General features: G+C 30.0%; 1 long non-coding RNA gene across 2 annotated transcripts in view; it reads left to right on the top strand.

Annotated features, from left to right (window-relative positions):
* Positions 1-934: 934 nt before the first annotated feature.
* The window catches only part of LOC122268715 (uncharacterized), an 83,519-nt gene continuing 64,279 nt past the window's right edge, over positions 935-20,174 (top strand). For both annotated transcript variants that reach the window (XR_011637902.1, XR_006224653.2), the window contains exon 1: positions 935-1,056. This is a non-coding gene — a long non-coding RNA (uncharacterized lncRNA). The remainder of the gene's footprint in view (positions 1,057-20,174) is intronic.

Raw genomic sequence — 20,174 nt, 5'->3', positions numbered from 1 at the left:
GTTAGTATTGTAGTCAGGTGCGAGCTGGGTGCGGAATTCGTATCGGCCAACCATTGCTGGGATTAACCCGCGTCACCTAATTGATAAGTGAGAGCTCTATCCACCACGGCTCATCGAAGATGTTTAGTAAGTTTTAAGCTCCTCAGCTGATAATCACGTCATTAGAATGCAATTGAAATAAATTGCACATGATTTCGTTGGCCGAGTGGTATCACCCACCAAACGCACATTAGCGTGGAGGTAACAGATTCGAATCCCGCTAATTTCCCTGTGCTGTCCTTCTCGGAATTGTACTACTTGTATCTCTACATAAAAGGGCTTATAAGCCGTATTCATGTAATTGAGTACAGTAAGCGGGTATTTATTCTATTTGCGTATTACTAGAGCTGCACAATGGGCTATTGGCGACGATCTAGGAGCATCCCTGAGGATGATCCGAAGACATGCCATCGCAATTTTGATCCTCTTCAGAGGGTTCAGAGGGTACCAATGCAGACTCCTCTGCATTGGTAGCCAGACGTCCTGTGAGCGAAGTCTAGCACTTTACGGTTGAACAGTTTAACGGGGACCAATACCAAGCACCCTCGGTCCCTACCCAGGCTGATCAAAGTGGTTAGTCACCCGCAGACAGTAATGCTTGACTTCAGCGTTCTGCGAGTGCCTTGTCTTTTACGATTAGTCCACTGTGGAATTTATAAAGCTGAGCGAAGCGGGGGTGCCATCCCCTCTGCAGAGGATCAAAATTGTGATGGCATGTCTTCGGATCATCCTCAGGGATGTTTCCCAGACCGTCGCCAATAGCCCATTGTGCAGCTCTAGTGCGACGTAAGTGAACAACAAAAACAACATGAACAACAACATAAAGCTGAGAGCTCGAAGCACTTTCTACAATTTAATTAAATTTATTGCTTCGATAAGCTAGTTTTGAGCTATTCGGAAACAATCAGTCGGAATCTTATGCCTAAATAAACTAGTAAATAAACTTTTGTTTGTACCACTACTGAATTCATAGTATCCTTCAGAATCATGTTCAAACTGTTCTAAATTCGGAATTAAGTAAGAATTTTTTGTCTCTTTAATATATTTTATTTTATGACATCTGTGATTGCAACTCCTGTAATGCAAACTAATATCCAATATTAATAATCAATAGTTCCAAGTCTGCATGAAATATATTTAAAGCTATTATTTGTTATTTGACATTAATGAAAAAAAAATTAATTTTAAAATACGATTTCACTTATTTGATTTTTGAGGTATGAGGTATGATTATAAAAACTAAATGTAAAGACGATAGTATTTATAGTTCTAAATTTTTGAAATTACGTTTTTTTGATAATATTGTGGCATATGCAATACCGATATTCTATACAATACCTAGGCATTTTCTTTTCAGTCAAAGTATAAAATATTATAATTATTATGTACCTTACCAAGGCATTGTATATAATACTTTTATTTTATACTCTATATAAAAAATTCCTACAAAATATCAGCGTTTCCTAAGTTGCCTGATTCTTTAATTATTGCTTCAGCGATTTAACGAAAATTAATAGCTTCACATTATCATGTTTGTTCATATCCTCTTCTTATTTTGAATAATCTCTTTTTGAATAATCTTTTTGAATAATCTCTTCTTATTTTGAATAATCTAAACAAATTGTTTTCTTGACGCTTGGTTAAAAGCGAACTAAAATAATTTTTGTCCCTAAAAATATTGAATTTAATTTATTGTAAGAACTAGATCTTTACGAATATTCTGAACCCTTTTATCTAAATATTTGAAAGAATTAATTATAAAATTTTTGAAATTATTTAATTATATCTCATAAGCTATATGTTTAAATGATACATGGTTAACCAACTTTAATTGGCACAATCTTATCTGCTTTTGTAAGAAAAGAAAATTGGTTTCCACAGCCAAAGCTTTTGACTCGGTTGATTTTTGTATATTGTTAAATAAATTGGTTTATCTAGGTTTTCATGCGAAACTGACTGAAACGTTGTTTCTGTTAAGTCATAGATCTTTATATGCATACTTTAAAATTGCTATTTTTCGTAAGTTTATGGTAAGTTAAGGGCCTCCGCACTCGAATCTTTGTCATATTTTTTTCATTTTATTATAAGTCATCTCTGTTTTGTTTCTAAAAATTTTGAGTTTTGATTTTTTTGCAAATAATTTGAAATTTTCGAGGCTCATAAATACAATTTAGGTTGCTATTAGTTTGCATTAAAACTTAGATGTTTCAAAAAAATTAGAGTAATATTAAACATTTAGATAATAATATTGAAACATTTTCTAATGTCAATCTTACATATATGCCTCATAAATGAAACCAAAGATTTTACAAATTAGCAAACAAATTATTCCCTCCCCCCGTCCAATCTTGGAATTTCTTAGCATTATCAAGAACCTCTATATTAATAATAACATTCATTGTATAGGAAAAGTTCAAAGTAATTTTTTGCATTTTCTTCATCACATTCCCATCTTTTATCGGATATTATACACTCTATTTTAGGTGTTCCATCATTCTAACTATGTAAATGTATGACTTGTTTGCTATTTTTTATCTAAATAAATTAATCGTACCCGAGTTTTGATATGCTATCATTCGAACCTCGTAATTATGACTTATTTTTCTGTAAAATTCGGAATAGTTCGATTTATAGTTCCGATATTTCAAAAATGATTCAGACTTGAGTTAGGGTCACTACTTACGGAATTAAAAATTATTTGGGGATTTATTTTGTGAATATAATTATGTAATATTTTTTATTGGACACTGTCATTGAATCTTTTATTCGTAGTGTGTGTTTCTTTGATAAATAAATAATAATACCCATCATTCCACAAAACTATAAAGGCACCTTAGGGGCAAAGTATAAATAAAAAAAGGTCGATATTAGGCGATCAAGACGTTTATTTCTTAAAAATACAAATGCTATTTTCAAAAAATGACATTGTCTTTAAGGAGGCTTATAATGAATATTACTATCAAAGTATAAAGCGATGGCATTTTAAGAAATAGCTACGTATTTTAAAAAATACTGCGCATATTTGCTTTGCTGTTTGTCATTTGTCGTTCATTGCTTAAGAATTTCATAAAATATCTAAACAATGTGTAAAATGTTTAATAGTTTCGTATTTATTCCAGTTTTCGTCTCTCGTCAAACTCCTTGGTCATACGTTCCCAACCTTTTTCCACTCACCTCCCATTTTGCAAGACAAACTTTACTATATCGATTTTTACTAATCATTTATAGCCTTTTACTGATCAAAAATCTGCTTATTTGCCGAATAAAAATGAATGGTGTATTTTTTCGTTCAAAATATCACTTTTTACTTAAATTCGGTTAATTGATCTTTTTAATTGAAGATTGTTCCATTGTCTTAGATAATGATTCGTCAGATACTGATAACGATTTTTTTCCTAATAAAATATTAAGTTGAAATTTGTAACTATTGTAAAAATTGTTTGAATTGAAGAATATAAATATGCATGGTGTACGCATTCACCACCCTTAATACATGTTTATACTCTATTTTGAAAGTTAAATAAGAAAACTAAACTTTTGGGGTTGCAAATTAATATTTAAGGAAAAGAAAAACACGCAACCTAACTGAGATGTATCCTTCACGAGGAATATAAAAGTTACAAACATTTTCTTTAAAAACATCATAAAATATCACCACTTAAATTTTTCAATATTTTGTAGAAAGTGAAAAATCATGTTAAGTAAATAAAATTAGAAAAACTGGAAAATTGAAGCTGTTTTAATTCAAATATTTTAGCAATTCTGAACGTAAAATTCGAGTTATTTTATGCTAAACCACCATCATATTAAAACGGAATGTAAAGCAATTTAAAAATATTAGTTTTGCTACGTCTTTTTTTCTTCGATTAAAACAATATTTCATAAGATACTCGAAATATTTTATTGAACTCCATTCCTTATTAAGTCCTTTTTTCGTCTCAAAAAATTTAAACCAATTTAAAAAAATAATAATTTCATTTATAAAAAAACCCCTCATTAGTTTATACATCTGCTTGAAACATGATTTAATGTCTCTAATCTAAAACATTAATTAAGAGGCCGTCAAGTAAAGATGAAATTATTTCTCTCGCGTTAATTTAAAACTAATTCAAATCTCTTAATTTAAGTGCACATTTACTCTTGTCAAGATATAAAAAGAGATTAAGGAAATTGATTAAAAGAAACATATAAAATGCTCGATATGTATCTAGAATTTAATGAGCTTAATGAATGTATTGAAATTAAAAGCGAATCAAGATAAATAATTTTTTTTGAAAGTGCCTAAAGTGATTTATTAAATTACTAAAATATCGGAGTTTATTTATTCAATGTGAATTTTAACGATTAATGCATGCATTTGACAGGAAATTGCCTTCGGCAAGTTTGATATAAATCTGCATGGCTTGAAAACGGAAATAAAATGCTCATAATATGAATGGTGTGAATATTCCTCACTGTGAGAATTATGGAATGTATCAAAGAATGAAAAATTCAACTTATAAGTTCGAGCGCGGTATCAAAACTAGATCCGGGGTGCGATTTTCCAATCCAGCTGCGTTTAACGACCCGCTCTCTTGCTTGGCGTTTTTTTTAAAAAAAAAAATATTCCTGAATTTGTTTTGTGGAGTAAAGCTGCATCCAACTCTTTTACTGTTTCATGGCAAGTTTGGGAGAAATTTTTTTTTCTTCTTTACACCATTTTCTTTTTTAATATCGTAGAAAATCTCGTATACTAAGAATGAAGTCAAAATTCGTCTTTTTTATATTCGCTACTATTAGAAAGAGGTAATGTTTAATGCTAATTTAAGTAATGTTCATGCTTTACTCTTTTACGGATTATCTTTTTTCAAATAAATATTGGTTCGAGGACCTTGAGTCGACCTTATTGCTCAATTTGTGTATTTCTCCCCATTCTTTTCCTTTTGTTTTAGCGCCAAACACGCTTTTTATTTTCCCATCAGATACAGTTTATAACATTTTCTTGCGTTGAGTACTTAACATCCTAAGTGTTCATAGAGGACCACTGTAGCTTTTTATTTATTAAGACGTCACTGTCATTTATGTCTCATATTTTATCTGATTTTAAAATAGTTTACATTGTTTGACAGTCTTTGCATCAGAAAGGTCCTGCGTTCGAATCCCGGGCAAGGCATGGATGTCCTCTCTCCTTTGTGCAACCACAACCCTATAAACGGGTTGTGGTTGCGTGAAATGGCGTGGCAGAAGTCAAATTCATGGCCATAGATGGTGCCACTGAAAAAAAGGAACAATCGCACCCCCACTGCCTAAACAGACATATGACAAAGAAAAAAAATTGTTTGACAGGACTGTACAGCGGATAACACACCATATTCTTATCAAGTCTCCCAGAGCATTTACTGATTTGTATTCTAATACTGTAATTTTCTTTTATTCCTTACTGCAAATATTATATTTGCAGCTAAAAATCAAATTATTACGAGATATTCACCTACCTGAAAGTCTAAGGTTATCTGCTGCTTTGGAAACAAGAGTAAAACCATTTTTAATGGGAGTGATATTTAACGAATAAAATGACTTTCCGAATCCAAACTAATGAGAAACTGTTAAATAATCATCCTTATTTTAAGTGATTTATCTTCGTAACCACAGTAACCAGCAACGTGTGAGTCAACTAGAGGTGTTCTTGTGATAGCTGAACAATACTGATAGTGCTTTTAACTATGAGTTTCCAGAAATTATTTCTTGATTGTAGATTTCTTCTTTTAGTTCAGGTTTGATATGATGCCACTAATTTCTACTTTTTCGGCAAATTAAAACCTGTTTTAAAAAAGAATCCATAATACGATCCATTTTTAAAACAGATTTTAATTTGCCTGTTCTGATTTTGATTTAAATGAATCTGTTCTGAAGCCGTATTGGGCATGGAAATGTATTCTGCTCTGATTTGCTTTCTTCTAAAACCACCGTTCTCAAGGCTACCAAGATTTCTCTTTTTCTCCCTCATTAATTTACTTTATAATTTATTTCTTGTCAACTACGAGTTTTATTGTTTCTGTTTTCATCTTTTACGTAGTGTTGTCCTGACCAGATACGTAATGATTGAAACTTGTCAACCTTTCTTATTTAACCTTATTTTCTTCAATTGTGAACAAAAAATTAGTTTTTTTATTTCTAAGTATGTCCATGCAAGTTTTACTACGTAAAATGTTCATTTTGTGTATAAAAAAAATTGGTTCTGAGTAAAAAAGAATTAAGTAGGTCTGGTATAAGCTGTTTGTAAAACATACGTATTGGTGATATGTTTTTAACACTCGGTGTTAATTTCTAATATATATAATTCGAAAATTTAAAAAAAAAGTCGTAATACACTTCCATGAGCGAGCTATAAGGCATGCTTATCAGCAATTTAACGTCATTTTCAAACAGCTAAGACCCAAAAAAATCCTCAAAACTAAGCTCCAACTCTATTTAAATAAATCTCATGAAAATTTATTTCGCCAAATATCAAGCCAGCTTTCATTCATTAAATCCTCCCAGCTTGGCGAATAAGTTGGGTAGCAGAATCCAGGTAGAAATCCTCATAGCGGAATCTCATTTCGAAATCCAAAAATTCTTAAAGGAAGAAAACATGTAAGAAAAGGATCCCTTTTAATGCATCCAAAGAAAACTTCATACGAAGATCGATCCCATCCAACTAGCTTTTCTGCATATATTTTTCATGCTGCACGTGCCACAAGGGAGTGCTTTCATTTGCACGGCACTACCAACCATGGCTTCTTTTCGCCAACCCTCCGACACCACCACCCACGCTATCTTATTTCTTTAACCATCTACCCTTACCCCTTTAATCCCACCCTACATCCCCATGGGACTTTGGAAGCTCATTTTGCATTTTCTCTTTTCTTTTCCTTGAGGGGGTTTTGCAGACTTGGGGTCCCGATTCCGTCCGAGAGTGGTTTTGGGGCCCCTGGAGATATGCTGCACATACCAACTTCGACATTGTAAACGACTTTCGTGGTTCTACATAGGTTGAGGACCCAACTGTAGAAAAAAAAAGGTCTTCATCTAGCGATGCGAGATTGGATAAAAGAAAGAAGATTCTGGTAATTTAAATTTATTGAAGAGAGTTTCTTTTAGCGTGGGTAAAAAGAAAAAAAAATCATGTCTCCCTTTAATCTTTATATCGAGAAGAATAGGAGCATTCTTTTCAATTTAAATTTAAGTTTACATAAGGAGTTGATAAAATATTTGCATCAAATCTTATAGGGTCTTTCTCTCGCTTACGATGTCTGGCTATGAAGAAGTGAATTTGTGATATTTATTGATTTAGGAATGCCTGTACTGAGTTTTAAACAGTTGCGAAATTTTAAATACATGGGGTGACCATTATTAACCCTTTTGCTGGTTATATTAAATGAACCGGGGGATAGAGCACTCGTTTGAGTCCTAGTTTGGCTGGTTTGAGTCCTAGTGATGGCTGGTTGATGCGATTTTCGCACCCGGCTCCCACGAACTACATTGCTAACGTTGAATATCCTCAGTGATTGACGGATCATGGGTTAGAGTCTTCTGACGTCAGACTAATCATGGGAAGTTTTCGTAGTTTTCCTCATCGTAGACCCAGAATTGGGTCAGTTGTTCAACGACGGTCATGTAATAAGATTAATAGTGACTAACCTACCCCCGGGTGAGTTTTTGGATAAGGGTTTGATCTGTTGCCGCGTGCGAACCAAACACTACAAAATTACAGTAAAGTAAAATTAAAACTAATAAAGATTCATACACATTACGGTCATATAATAAAATTAAATGTATCTGCTACCGCAAAAGCTAGTATATTCCTAGCATACTCAAAGTATTCCTAGCTAATCCCACCGCATTTTACCAAGGTAATGTTCTCTCTAAAACCGTTAAAGTGCTCATTCTTAGCTAATCTGCAGATCAACTAACTGATGCACTCCGTCAAAGTATTCCTAGCTAATCCCACCGCATTTTACCAAGGTAACGGCTTCTGTAACGTTAAGGTTCAAAATTTTGTTCCATTTATTCTATTGACTAATTTGTTGATTGTTTTGACTTAATTCTTTAGATTTTATAAAATAAAGAAATGATATGCTAATTCTTTTAATTCTAGTCATATTTTAAGCCATTTCGATTTGTGGTATATATCGTGGTCATATATAATGCATCGGATTGCATTCAGGTTAAAAATGAGATAAGATTTGTTAATTTAGAAGAGTAATTTGAAGCTGTTTTTTTTCTGACTGTAAAACCCGGGAATCTATTTCTTTAAAATTTTACTTATATTCTTGCTCTTCTAATCGATTGCTCGCTTTATGCTATATTTTTAATTAAAAGAGATATCAAAAGTCATGGGCGTTAGATAATAGTTTTTCCTTTAACAAGATTTTTCAAAAGCTGCACCCTTGTTAAACAGATAAATAAACTTAAAAACAATTATCCGGTTGTTTATTTCTCTCAAACCGCCACAGGTTGACAAACAAGGCAAAAGGCTCCGGTTTAAAAGTCAAGAACCCGGCAATACTTTTTTCCATTTTCAAAACTATGAATTTCTGGTGACCCCTACGATCCAATATAAATATGCATGAACCACAATAGTTATGATTCTCTGGAAACATTAACGTTATTCGAACAAAAGGCATGTCCCGGAAGCTTTTTAAAATCACTATTTGGCTTTCTCTCTTTTTAACTTGTCAGCTGCCCTTCTTGACAGGGGGTGCTGGCGAAATACTTGGCGGCGTCTTTTGGGAACAGAAGGGGAAAAAAAGCTGTAATGGGTCATGCTTTAAACAAGCTGCGAAATAATTTCCCAATTACATCTGTCAGGAGAAATGATTCTTCGGTTCTTTCAACTCAACCTGACAGCTATAATACTAGAAAGAGATTTTAAAAGTTTGTTTTTATTTCGCCAAAAGACGCCGTTATTGTATTTTTGTTAGTTTATGATGTACTTGGAGAACATTTCTCTCTGAAAGTTGAAAACTCGAGTAAATTAGAAATTAGCACAGCCTACTCTTATGTTGAAGAATTTTTTGAGGAGAAGATCATTTAAAGAGCTATAACAAATATTTTTTTTTTGGAAAATGTGAAAACTAAATAGAGTGGATTAAATTCTCAAAATCGTAAATTAGTTAAAAAAAAATTGAGCATGACTACTAATTTTTTTTTTTTTTTAATTTTAAAACATTTATTGCTTGTAATACGTCTTATAAAATTTTTTTGACTTATTCTTTCTCAGAGCGGAATAATTTTTTTTAACACTAAAAGACTGAAACTTAGTATATACCTATATTTTGCCCAAAAGCAGTCAAAATGACTGGATTTTAAAAAATTAAATAAAGTGTAAAGAAATTTGTTTAAAATAAATTTTTAATATTTTTTATATAATTTACAGTTATATAACAAGCTATTAGTAAATATTGACAATAAAAAAATATATGTTGTACAAAATTCTAAGAAATTGTGTCATCATTGTTTTTCTAATTGAAATTAAAAGCAGTCAAAATGACCTCCTTAGGCAATCTAGTGTTAAAGAATAATTTTAGGTGTTGCCAAAGCTTGCGCAGTTGGAAAAACAATGTTTTTTCATTCAAATACCAGATATATTTTTTTTCTCATTTTTTTAATTGAACTGAATGCATATGTACAGAAAAGTTTAAATTGATCTAAAGATCTAACCACATATCTGTCAGCACACTTCCACATCATTCACCAAATGAGTCATTTTGTCAATTTCTTACCGTAATGTACAAACGGAGAACTTTTGTCAAATTGTTACTGTAAATTGACGAATTTTCATCATGCGAAAGGATATGTGTAAATGTATTCAATTACAAATGTAGATTTGATATAATTTAATAGAAGAATCACAGCAATATATATTTTTTATTTAGAAAACTCTTTTAAATGTTGTTAAAAGCTTATTTGAGATGCATGCAATTCAATGGAATATTGGGTACTAAATATTCCATTAAAAAAATCGCCAAACTTTAGTTGATGAAAATAGTACTTATTTGTGATAATCGTCATTACTGATGGTATGGTAATGGTCATCTAATATGCAGGGTTATTCATAATTCCCTCCGCCTGTAAACCATTTTTCTTTACTACAACTGGCATCAGTGGTGCATGTTACTGCCATCTACCGGCAACTGCTTAAATTAAAACTTGAATACTTTCGGAATAATTTCATATGTTCTTTTTTGCCATATTCGTCTTTGTTTTTTTACTATAACGCTTCGAAACCCCGAAGGGAATTATGAATAACCATATCCTCTTATATAGTAACCATATCCTCTTATCTAAATTAAAGTCCTTGACTTTAATCTAAATGATCAGAGAAATTCAATTGACAAATGAGTTAGACGGGTCAACTTAGATGACAGAGTACGCTGTAGAAACTGGTAAAAAGTAGTGATATGGGTAAAAAAAAATTCTTTTTAAAAAAAATTCTTTTTTGTTTCTTTTTTACTCTCTCGTTTTGTGATCCGTGCTTTTTAATGCATTTAATGACATTCAGGTCATAATAAAATGAAGAAAATTTAGCGAAATTCAAAATCATGTCGACTTTAAGATTGATTGGTAATTGGGAGTAAGCATTTTCATAATTAATTTGGCTATTTAAAAAAAATAAATAAAATAAATAAAACGGAAGACATGAAGATGATGAAAATTTTTCAGTAACTAAAAATAAATTATTACACACTTTATTTTTTACCCTTAATAACATGCCAACTTCAATTTTTTTATGAATTTTTTATACGTGAAGCTATTAGTTCAAAACTTATCAATAAAAAATACTGCTGTATTAATTACGGAACAACTAGGTGCTCCACCCAATTTCTGAAACTAGTTCCTTTCGAATCAGTTCGTAATAAGAACTTGCTCACTGGATACTAAAATATTTCAATCTAGCTTTGCATGAAAAGTGGTACTCATTTTTTTTAAAAATAAAGTGAATACCAATTGAGTTATTTGAATACTTATTGACTGAACTATATGAATACTTATTGCATAATAATTAAATATCGATTTATTTTTTTAAAAAAATGTCGTGATTTTAATTTAACCCAATTTCTTTAATTTACCAATCCGATTTTTTTAAAAAAAGTCTATGATGCTTTTCTGTGAAAATATTTTTATAAAAACAATAGTTTTACTAGCCTTAATTTATTAAAGTAACGTTTGAGGTTTTTGTAAAGTATTTATTTTAAATAACATATTTGTTCTTCAAATCATAATTCCTATAGTGTCATTTCAATCTGATAAGAATAGGGTAATGAATTAATGATGGCAGATTTACGACGTTAATTGACATTATGTTTGGCGAATATACGTACTTCAATGTTAACTTAACAAACAATCTATTCTTCTCCCTTCTTCAAGAAATGTTCTTAAAACAAAAGCGCTAATATTTTTTCATTAAATTAATGCCAATTGCTATTGTAAATAGGTATGTACAGCAACTCATTGAAAAACTTGTTTTCTTCAGCATGATTTAAGACATAAAATCACGCGATTTGAACAAAAGACCACCACCACCGCGGCCTTTAAACATCGGAAGAGTAATCACCCACAATTTGTTACGTCACATTTTTCAATTCTTGGTGTCAGTTATCTCTAATTAAAATCACGCCTTGGCGTCATAATGAAGAAGACCATTTCGTCAAGAGGTTCCGAACAATGCCAATAGTAAGATGTAATCCAATATATCAATTAAGAACAGAAAAGTTAGATAAGATCACCTATTTGGCGCGAATCTTTTAAAATATATCGCTTATGGTGTCTGCTGAATTTAGATTGGCTTCACTTGTAAGATGACCAAATATTAAAAAGAGAGGTCCGGTTGGCGAATATTTATATTTATTTTGATTCAGGGCTAAGCCAGTTAATTAAGTATTTTTCATTAAAGGTCGGTCATTGACCATTTGCTGCATCTATCCAATAATAGTGTTCCGGTGAGGAAAATTTATTATGCTTCAAACGTATATTAAATTAGTACAGTAAAAATAAGGAATGAAAAATAATGAAAGAATTAATTTATTATGATAAACAAATGCCAAAATATGAAATAACATTCATTTCCATTAATAGTACTAATACTGAACAGTTAAACCCTTTAAAAAATAAAGAAAAGATCCAAGTGACAATGCACAATGCGCATTGTGAAAAAGAAAAAAAAATGGAACACATCAATGACTTTTTATCTAATGACATGATTTGCTTTATTATTTGTATAATATGCAGATTACTGAAGAAAAAAATTCACTAAATGTTTTTTTTGAGTGATATTTATAACAGAATTGAAGAAAAACATGCACTGTATATTTTTCTAGTGTTACATTCTTGATAGAATTTTTAAAAAAAACATACAAAGTGATTGCATGAATAATATTTGTATTAGTCTTTAAAAAAACTTGTACTATATGTTTTTATTTGTGTGATATTTGTAACAGAAATAAATAATTTTTTTTCTTGTACGATATTTGTAATAGAATTGAAGAAAATTATGCAATTTGTGATTTTATTTGCATGTTTTACACATTAAGTGTTGAAAAAACACATACATTACATGTTTTTTTTGTATGAAATTTATAATAGAACTGAAAAAAAATCATGAAAACCGTGTATTTTTTGTATAATATACACATTAGTGTTGGAAAAACAGGCACTGTTTTTATTTGTGTGGTATTTATAACACAATTAAAATCATATAATTTATGTTTTTATTAGCATAATATGCCTATTAGAGTTGAAGAAAAAGAACCTCTATGCTATAAAACCTGTGGTGAAGGAATATTTTTTTAAGTCAACACGAAATCGAGCTTTCATATACATTTTCTAGGGTGTATGAAAGCTCTAAACACCTAAAATGTCAAACGTTTACACCGAACTCACTCATATTTACACCATGCGTTAAATATTTTCGCTTCGGAAAGCTCTAATGTTGACGCGTTTTGGTTATTGTTTATAATTGCTTATAATCGATAAGGAGTTGGCGAGTTCCTGGTTAATGTTTTAAATGCTGCTTTTCATCTACAGAAACTAAAGTTCACCCTTACTAAATGTATTTCTGTTAATTAATTGTTTAATAAGGTATTTATACTTTTATTTTTAAATCTTTGTAAACTGTATTAAATTTTATAATGTAAAATTTCTATCCTGTTCTGCGCTGTTAAGCCTAGTTCGAATTAGTCTTAATATTTTCTTTGTACTACGCATATGCTTGATTTATAAACTAATACTACTTCAAAAATTATTTTATGTATGTATCCTAAATTAATGATTCTTATTTTAAATAGTCTTGTAAAAATAACTTTACTGACATTTGTGTGTATTTTATCATGCTGTAATTATAAATTGAATACTAAGATATAGTATATCTATGTTTTTTACATATGTTGCAAATAAAAATACATATTGCGTGATCAGTCTTATTGTGAATACCACACAAATAAAAACATATATTGCATGTTTTTCTTCAACTCCAATATGCATATTATGCAAATTAAAGCACAAATTGCATGACTTAAATTTCATTATAAACACCACACAAAAAAGACATACACTGCAACATTTTTTTATATCTTAACATTAAAAATGATGGCAGCTACTCTATACAAAATAGTGTAAAGGAACTGGTGATTCAGAGCAGCACATTTGCTCTAAAAGTAACTTTAAGACTGTTAACCGTTGTAAAACTACGGGTAGCTATACTTTACACTGTAAAGTATAGTTATACTCATTTTTAGTGTTAAGATACACAAATTTCATTTGCAGTGTATGTTTTTTTTGTGTAGCGTTTACATTGGAATTGAAAAAAATTATATAATTCGGTTTTTCATTTGCATAATATGCATATTGGAGTTTTAGAAAAACATGTACTTTATGTTTTTATTAGTGTGTTATTTACAATAGAACTAAATAAAATCATGCAATATGTTTTTTATTTGTATAATATGTAAAAAAAAATATTTTTTCATATGTATGATGTGCATATTAGCATAGAATAAATACCTTTCGTCTGAGAGGAATGTAATAATTAATAAAACGAGTACGAGTTCGCTTTAGTGTAGTGCCACGATGATCCGAGTCCTGATAGTTCAAGTTGTGACGTTTTCCAAGCCGAAAGAAGATATTAATTGACATCATTACAATGTCATGCATCATGCGTAAAGTTCATTAAAAGACCAAGAGCGGCAAATTTCCTGGTCTTTGATGAGCTGGAGTGATTGAGTACGACAAATCACGCAAACTTTGATAACGCTAAGTATCGCCTCTTCTAAAGTCGCGACGAATTAGTGGCAGCAATTTCTAAATATTTCTTACGTCATTTAATTAAAACTGCATAGTGTCGGTGGCATTGTTTTGCGGTCTTTTCTTTGTTAGTCCGACACAAAAAGAAAACTTTAAATTGATTTGTTTGTTTATCTTTGAGGGGGTATGTTGCTAAAAAGATTTGATAGTGGTTTGTTTTCTTACAGTTAGATTGGTTAAATAATTATTATGTTTGTTGATTTAGGAAAAAAAAAAATTCTTGTTTCTAATGCAATTGGCATGACTTCATCTTGAAGCGATTGTCTAAAAGATAGGTTTTTTTTGTTGATGAATTTATGAGTCACATAATGAACATTCTACATTTTATGTGAACTCATATCCAACGTTTTGCTTAACCCTTTGACGCAGATGGGACACCGGTGTCACTTTTATATATTTCTTTTCTGAAGCTCTGATTACTAACAAAAATATATTTTGGTATTTTTTAATTATAAAATATAGTCTAATAGTTTCTGGGAAAAATCCATAAATTTTATTTGTACCAAAATATGAAATCCAAAAAAAATTAGCTAAAATTTTTTTAAACATTCATATTCAAAATATTTATCAATAGTTGATTTTGTAAATTTAAGAAATTTCAATGATGAATAACTGCTTCTCTTAGATATAAATTACGGCAAATATGTTTAAATTGAAAAAAATTATTGTTTGGAAGAATTTACAATTTAACGCAGAAAAAGACACCTTTAGGCTTTAGGAGAAAAATAACTTCAAAAATTATTACATTTTTTTTTAAAAAATCGCCAATTTGGCGATATTTTCCCACCTGTTTATAAATTATCAAAAATCAATGAATTATTCACAATTTTTGTTTATTTTTGTGACCCCAGATAATGCAGCGTTGAAGTAAATTTTTAAATCTTAAAAATATTAAATCACAAACGCTCTTCATTTTCACAAAACTGTGGCTTTTATTCATTTTGTCATTTTGAGCCATTATCAGAATTAGCGTGGAGAGCCTAGGTTAAGAATAGGCTAATCTGGATATAATAGTCATGGATAACTGCTGCAAGCCCACAGCAGTAATAAAAATTGTATATTATTCTTTAAAAAGCGTTATTTTCATGTGAAGACAAACTTTAAAACAGCGTTATGTAAAAAGCGTTTGAGAGTAAATAAATAAAAAATTAAAGTGCTTGGCCGTTGACTACTGTGCAGCAATCAATGCATTTATGGACTTTATTATTTTTTAAAATGATTAATCCATTTATGAATTCACTCATTTGTTCACTCATCAATACGTTAGTTTACTGATTTTTCCCTCAGTTGCTCAACATTAATGCGTCTGTTTATAGGGCTCTGATTCATATTTACAGTGACTTGTTTATTCGTTCCCTTATACGAGTCTTCTTTAGCGAAATAAATATTGCAGCATCGGCTGTAGTGCTATATATTACGCATTTTTAAATTTTATTTTTAAAATGTTTTCTTTATTTTTTATAATTCACTCATACGCTGATTCACTGATTCGTTTACCTATTAATACATCAATTCATTGACTTTTGTTGAACAATATAATCATATAATCCGTCTTGGTGTTGACTGCCATGCCTCATATTATACATTTTTAAATTTTATTTACTTTTAAAATTATTCTCTCATTCACCTATACGCTGATTTACTGATTCGTTCCGTGACCAATACGACTGTTCACCGATTTTTACTTCGGTTAATCAATCCAGTCATTAATACGCCTGATCATTATTGGACCCTGGTGTACATTTCCGCCGAGTTGTTTATTCCTTCACTTATTGGTACCATTTACCGAAACTATATAAAAATAGCAGTATCGACTTCCGTTCCAATATTATACATTTTTAGACTTTATTTTTAAAATGATTTTTCATTCATTTATAAGCTGATTTACTGATCCGTTCACTCAATAATATACCAATTTTCTGACATTATCTTTTGTTGAATAACGCAGTCATTAATACACTTGTTCATTTTAGAACCCTGATATATATTTCCAGTGATTTGTTTGGATGAAATTTCATTTAATTATACGCTGATTCTCTGATTCGTTCACTTATTAATATATCATATTTCTGACTTTATCTTTCGTTGAATAATACAGCCATTAACACACTTGTTCATCTTAAAACACTGATATATATTTTCATTGATTTGTGCAGATGAATTTTCATTCATTTATACGATGATTCTCAGATTCGTTCACTCATTAATATATATTTTCTGACTTTATCTTTCGTTGAATAATACGGCCATTAACACACTTGTTTATTTTAGAACCTTGATACATATTTCCAGGGATTTGTTTGAATGAAACCTCATTTATTTATACGCTGATTCTCTGATTCGTTCGCTCTATAATATCTTTTTCTTTTGTTGAATAATACAGCCATTAACACACCTGTTCATTTAAGCCTTTAAAATAATTCTCTCCATCACCCATACACTGATTTTCCTCTCTGTTGATCAATCCATGTCATTATTACGCCTGCTCAATATAGGGCCTTGATATTTCCGTTGAGTTGTTCATTCAGAGACTTACAAGATTGCATCTGACCGAAAATCAATAAATATTGTAGCGTTGAATGTCATGCCGTATATTACCCGTTTTGTTTATTACTAAAACAATACTCCCGATCTTCATTCTCTGATTTACTGATTCGTAATTTTATAGATTTTCACATTTGTTGAAGAATGCAATCATTGATTCACCTCTCCATTATAGGACCATGATATATAATTGTGGTGATTTGCTTACGAGTGCTACTAACTAAAAATAAATATACAATTAAACAAGATTTATTAAAATGACACCAGCATTTCAGGGGATTATCTCCCATATAAGAATGTTTTATTTTACATGGGCTTTCCTTATCCCATCACATTTTGGGTTACGGTCGATTTTTGTAAGGTGTTTGTCTTATGATATAAAATAAAATTTGTGTATAAAAAAACCCATACCATTCACAGCTTTCTTTAAAAACTAACAAAAACTATTTAGAAAATTAATTTAAACTTTTTAAATTTTAAAGACATTCAAATTGGATGCTTTCCATTAGCTATCTAATACGATTCACAACAAAATTGTGAAATTTTATTTTAGATGTTTTACGCGCATGCGCAGTATGACAAAACTACTTTAAATGCTCATATTTTGTGCAATTTTTAAGTGATTTACGGAATTGCATGCAATTATTGCATATAATAACCTCAGTAATCGTTACAAGTAGTAAGAGTATTGATATATTTTCTGACATTAAATGTTCAAAAATACCTTTTTTTTCGTTTACCGGTCCCTGAAACCCCTGAAAGCTTTAAACTTTATTGATAAGTAAAAGAAATCGTATGACCTAAACACCTTTAAAATTATAAAATAATCTCTAATTATTTCTCGAAAAATTTAAAAGGATATCAAAAACTGAAATACCCTTCAGTTATTGCAGGGTAGCGTAGTATTATGGTACCAACTCCCGTGGAACAAATTATGCCTTTTAAACCGTATTTATTTTTCAAAATGAAAAACCCATTTACCCACAAGCCGATTACTGATTCACAAATACATCAAGTCCGTCATTCAATACTATGTACATTATGTTAATTGATTCGTTTATTCACTAAAACGCATGCTGATTTGATTCGCCTTTTCACTGATTCACTGTTACGTTGATTTCTCAATTGAGTGAATTGAATTCATTTCCCCTATTCTCGTCTTTTCTATCGTTTCCCCTTTTATCCATATTCTGTATTCCCTATATTAAGAATTATTCATAGCAGTAAATTACTAAAGAAAAGAGCGCCTATAGAACTATACTTTCGAAATTAAAACTAGTTAGTATAAAAATAATAATTAAAAAGACAAGAAGAATGTTTTAAAATGGTATAAGAAATTTTTTAGCAGAAAAAACGATTTGCTATTATAATAATGGAGAATATTGAATGATTCGCGATATTATAGGGCTCTTTTGCATGTTTAAAAATCAATATTCTTTATCTGCAATATTATTTAAGACAAATGAATTTTGTTTTATGACCAAAATTTGAAGAAGTACACTATAAAAACATTCTACAACATGCAAACAAAGCTAAAAATTAAATTTTATCATGAATAGAAGTATAACAAAATATAATAAAACACATGCAATATAAATAATAACAATATATAAATATATAGACATAACAAAAATATAGTCTGTTTGATTCCTAAAAATTAAAAATATAATACTTAAACTTTGGGATTATTTTTATTGTGAAAAATATAGACATGCTAAATATAAATAATAATAAAGTATAATTGCTTCATGATTTATAATTTACAAAGTGAATCAACTCTCTTATAATTTAAAACTGCTCTCAGAATATTTAAAATTACTGGTTAGTAGAAAATTCTCAATTTTAGATTTTGTTTATGAAAGCTGAGATAACGAAAAAATAAATTTTTGTGTAATTTCTCGTCTGATCATATATTAAAAACAAAGTCTGCCGTTTTTTTTTACAAGTATCAAAAAATTAAAAAGTTAACAAAGCGCCCATTAGAATTTTTTTTTATTCACAGAAATAAAAATCTTAATTTCACTACTTTTAACAAGTTATAGTGGTTGGAATTATTCACGCCCTTCAGTTGATTGGAGCAAACGATTATGTTCGCTTCCTTTAGAAACGCATGCTTTTGGATATAAACGTTTACGGATCATACATATTACTTTAGGAAGATGTTTTGTCGGCACTTTTAAAAAAGCTAGAGTTTATGAACTAGTGGTTAGTAAAGAATTCTAATAAAAAGAAGAAATAATTATGGAGAAGAGTCGTTCGTTGTTTAGTATAACTCAAGATGATACTTAGAACAATGGAGCTTCAAGCTGAAATGCAAAATTGCAGACGATTTAATCAAACAAAATTTAAATAAATGCTAAATTAGAAATGACTTGTTTTTAGAAATAAAAATTTCCCAGAAATCTTTACGTTTCGATGATAAAGACTTTCGTTAAAATTCCTTTTTGAGAAAGAACGACTGTTTTTTCTCTACAGCGACAGTTAAAATTCAATTGTTAAAGTCATTATTATTTCTTTAGAAAAAGAGCTTCCACCATGCCATTATTTATCTAACGAGCTAATTTTTGTTGACACGCATTTTAATAACTTTGAATAAAACTACAGCCTAGTATTTTTTTAAAAAATAAAATGAGTGCTTTATTATACTAATTTCATGCAAATAGCGTGTATTACTTGGAAATTTGTTTCTCAAAAAAGTCTAAAGACGAAATTTAAGAGCTTTACGTGTAAATTGTTTTCTCGAAAATGGACATATAATAATCTTTTTTGCGTTTTCTTTTGCGAATGACGCCGCTTCCTCGGTTTGACTAAAAAGAGTTAAATAATGGTTATGTAGAGAAACACTGATTAAAGGCAAGATTATAATTTGTTTTTTTTCCTACTGCAAATTAAATGAAACAAACAAGAAAAGAATTGTTATTTGTAAAGTCTTTGAGTAGAAATTTCCTACGCCCAAGAATTTAACAAATGTTTTAGACATTTAAAAATAACACTGCTTAGTTTTGAGAAATACACGTGTTAAGAATGCTTTTCAATTTTGTCGTCAAAATAACGCATAGAATAAATGAGACAGCTAACCTTTAGTGCTTTAAAGCTTGAAGAAAAACCAGAAGCAATTATCAACATTTCGGAAATTATAGCTAGTGATTTTTTTCTGAAATTAAAGTTTTGTACCTGTTTATTTTCATACATGTTTATACATTTATAAAAAGGTAATAAAAATATTTTCTTTTAAATTTGATGAAGGTAAATAATCTCTCGAATTTGAAAGC

This window comes from Parasteatoda tepidariorum, chromosome 10, assembly GCF_043381705.1.
Source record: "Parasteatoda tepidariorum isolate YZ-2023 chromosome 10, CAS_Ptep_4.0, whole genome shotgun sequence".
Classification (NCBI taxonomy): Eukaryota; Metazoa; Arthropoda; class Arachnida; order Araneae; family Theridiidae; genus Parasteatoda; species Parasteatoda tepidariorum.
Note: the sequence above shows the minus strand (reverse complement) of the source record. Positions and strands in the feature narration are given on the sequence as shown.